Source organism: Vigna radiata, unplaced genomic scaffold (assembly GCF_000741045.1).
Source record: "Vigna radiata var. radiata cultivar VC1973A unplaced genomic scaffold, Vradiata_ver6 scaffold_209, whole genome shotgun sequence".
Taxonomy (NCBI): domain Eukaryota; kingdom Viridiplantae; phylum Streptophyta; class Magnoliopsida; order Fabales; family Fabaceae; genus Vigna; species Vigna radiata.
In genome coordinates this window covers 519,873-523,876 of record NW_014543616.1, presented here as the reverse complement: position 1 = coordinate 523,876, position 4,004 = coordinate 519,873, and the positions used below count along the sequence as shown (strand labels likewise).

The 4,004-nt window shown below is 34.2% G+C and overlaps 1 pseudogene; it reads left to right on the top strand.

The window, feature by feature from the left end:
• The first annotated feature begins 1,769 nt into the window (after positions 1-1,769).
• The window catches only part of LOC106754663, a 5,661-nt pseudogene continuing 3,426 nt past the window's right edge, over positions 1,770-4,004 (top strand).

Sequence of the window (4,004 nt, the reverse complement as noted above, 5' to 3'; positions counted from 1 at the left end):
TGAATTATATAATTACCATGTTGTCAACACATTCTCGAAGCCCTAAGGAGCTACAATCCCTCGTGGTCAACAATTGACCCATATTTCACACACATAGCTGAAAAGTTAACAATATTATATCAGGTACCAAATATCATTCTGCACTAATAACAAAAATAATTTAATCTTTATTACCTTACTACAATGTCTTTTCGCGTCATAAAGTGGTACAACTTATCCAAATCAACCGTTGTTCTTGGATCACCAAGAATAGTACTCAAAGGCTCTACAACCAACGGTTCAACATGGGAAATTACTTCATCATCTTGGTCATCACAACCAATGTCAACGAAAGCTGGTGGATCCCGTGGGGGTACTTCGTCAACAACTTCTTCATCTAGAGATGCTTCATCAATAGCTTGTTCATCTACAACTGCTTCATGAACAGGTTGTTCATTTGCAGCTGCTTCATCAAAAGGTGTTTCATCTGCAACTTCTTCCTGTGCACCATCTTCATTTGTAGTTGTTTCATGAATAGGTGCTTCATCAAATGCTCCTTCATCTGCAGTTGCTTCATCTGCAATTGTTTCATGACCAAGTGCTTCATGTGCAGCTTCTTCATTTGCGTCGCCTGCAGCTTCTTCATTCCCCTCACCCTCAACATCAACACCAGCTTCGTGAACAGAAGGATATTGTTCAACATTTTGAGTCTTTCTTCGATCACTTAGTTACTTCCTTATAGCAAAAATTTCATCTTTAAGACTTCTTATTTTCTGGTTGTTTCTTCTAACTTTTTCCAATCTTGCAGCAGGTGCAGATTCACAACTATCATCACCTTTTTCAGGTGTTTCTTCACTCCTTGCCACCGCATCCATATTGAATGCAGCACGGATGATGGGATTTTCATGCTCACTGGATCGAAGGTACCAATCAAAATGTACCTATCAAAATGATAATTAATTACCTCAATCAAATAAAAAAACTACAAATGACAAAAATACAAAAATCTTTTATGTTCAAAAACTTACTTAATACACCCATAGCGATTATAGTGTACGCTTGTTTTTCAGTTGGTACATTTTAGCAATGTGTATCGCGTTTTAGTAGACAAAAATATCCTAATATATCATAGATTTTAAGTTTTAAGGTTATGGGTATTTTAATAATTTTCAATCTCAAAACTAAAAAAAGAAAAAAGAAACCCCCAAACCCTTGCTCACCTCCCTCATTCCTCTCAATCCTTTCTCTTTCATCTCTTTCACTCCAACATTTTCTCTGTCATCCCTACACTAGTCCCAACTGAAAAAACACTCGCGGTTAAACAATTTGCTTTTGTAAAGAGTTGAGTCATTGACATATTCGCCTTTAAAACAAGGTTCATTCAAGATTTCTTCAATTTCATCATTTTCACTAACCTCTCTAATTTCAAATCATCTGCGGATGTTGAATCATCATCTCTAAAAAATACTTCCAGGCCAATTACCAATTCCTTCCAATGTCATTATGATTGTGAAAATTAGATAAAATTAGATAAGACAAAAATTAGGACTTGGGTTTTGTTCATAACTCATAAGGATGAGGCCTTCAATGCTTTTTGCATACTTTGTAAAAGGATAGAGACTCAAAAGGATTTGAAAATCATGTTTATTTGAAGTTCCCATGGAGGAGAATTTGAAAATGTGCTTTTCAAAAACTTTTTCCAAAACTCTAGCATCAGACATAACTTTTCTACTCCAAGAACTCCACAACAAAACAAAGTTGTTTAGAGGAAAAACAATTCTCTACAAGAAATGGCCAAAACCATGTTATATGCTTTTATCACTCCTGAACACTTATGGGCTGAGGCAATTAATACTACCTGCTACATTCATATTAGAGTTTACATAAGGTCAATCCTCAACAAAACACCTTATGATTATGGAAGGATAAAAAGCAAAATATTTCTTATTTTCATCCTCTTGGTTGCCAATATTTTATTCTAAACAGCAAGGATAACCTTGGAAAGTTTGATTCTCGTAGTGATGAAGGGATGCTTGGTTCTCGGAAACATCGAGAGCATTTAGCATTTACAACTCTAAAATCTTCAAAGTCGAAGAAGTCATTTATGTGAAATTTAACCATGAGTCTGACCTAAAATAAGTCTCAGAGTGAGACGACTCCTTCTCTAAAATGTAGGTAAACGATAATTTGTCTAAGGAGGTGAATGCATAAGAGAATCCCAACAAAGAAAACGAGAGACAACATCAAGAGCCACTCAACGATACTAGCAAAGAAAGAAGAGAACCACATAACCTGCTTTGTCTTATTGTTAAGGACCATCCTTCAGAGAAAATTATCGAAAATCCAAACGAGCAAGTGAGAAAATCATTTATAAGCCTAAAATGCTCACATGTTTTGAAGTTTAATCAAATAACATTAGAACAGGAAAATAATCCAAAAACAAATTAAGGTGAAAACACTAGACTTAGAATTTGAATCCCCAAAATATAATACCTACAACTTGAATCCTTAACATAGAAGAGCTTCGGAAAACAGGAAATAGAAAAACATCTAGGTCAAAAGACCCAGATGTAAGGCTAAATGATATTGTGCCTAAAACGTCTAAGAGAGTTGAAGTTAAATGCTTAATGCTTGTAATACCTAAAAAATGTATTCAGCTTAGCTCTCGAAAACGAAACAAATCAACACGATATCTTTTACAAAACAATTAAAACACTCAAGACTAAAATATAAAAGAAAGCTTGGAGCAAGCTAAGAAGTGACAAATACAAAAGAAACGTTTACTTGGCTAAACGATACCACAATATTAAACAATACTTTGTCCAAATGATAAAGTTTTTATACAACACTTGGTATCTTTAGAAAAAAGCTTCAGTGTTAAAAGCTACCTAACGGGAGGAAATCAAAAAGCAATTTGTTGTTCTGAGCAAGCATTAAAAGACATTAAATGCTCAATGTTCAAAAACAACAAAGATGATAAGAAAAGACATATAAGTTGCATGTACAATTTACTCTACTTTATGTAGTTAAGTTGTTCTACACGCATCCATAGAGTTATAAATCAAATATCAAAAAGTGGGCGTTAGAGACAAAGAAGATATTCACTGAATGTTCTTCACTTGAAGCCAAGCCTAAAAAGAACGTACAAACTAGTTCAAGCAAAGTACTGAAAAAGCATGTTTGGTCTGACAAGTTGACTTACCTAACGACTGTTGTACGAAGAAAGAGAAATCACGAGTATCAAGCCTAAAAGCTAAAGCCCAACAGACATATATCCAGGAAGCCTTTAAATAGAAGAGCTTTCAGAAGAAAAATCAAGAGGATAACTTAAGAGGATAGTCAAGTGAAAAGCTTACCATGAAATACCCATCTTAGAAGCATTCAAAAGAGAAGAGAAGAAGCTCAAGAAAAAGAATATATCTAAGCTACAAAAAAGAAAAAGAGAAGAGCAAAAAGAAAAAGAAATATTCTCGACCTTCATTGTTGTATTGCTTACTTTGTAAGACAAAAGAAAGAAACACCTTCGAGTGTTTAGACAACTTTGTATTGTATTTACATCCTCTCTATGAGAGCTTTAGTATGAATGACTTGTAAGAAATCATTGATTCAAATTCTGAAGAGAATTAACTCTTACAACTGAAATTAGTTTGAGTTGGGGAATTTAGGCATCGTAGTCTAGTACCAAGAGTGGTTTGAATTCTCATGGAAATCTAGGTGCAATAATCTAGTACCAGGAGTGATATGAATACTCAAAAGAAATATTAGCACGGTAGTCTAGTACCAAGAGTTGTGTGAATACTCAAAAGAAATATTGGCACGATAGTCTAGTACCAAGAGTGGTGCGAATACTCAGAGGAAATCTTGGCAAGAATTGTTAAGGACCAGGAGTGGTGCTAAACTCAACCAAGAGTGGTGAGAATACTTAGCTGTAAACCTTACTGCACTCGTACCCCTAAGTACCATTCACTACCAATAAAATATATATATATATATATATATATATATATATATATATATATATATAT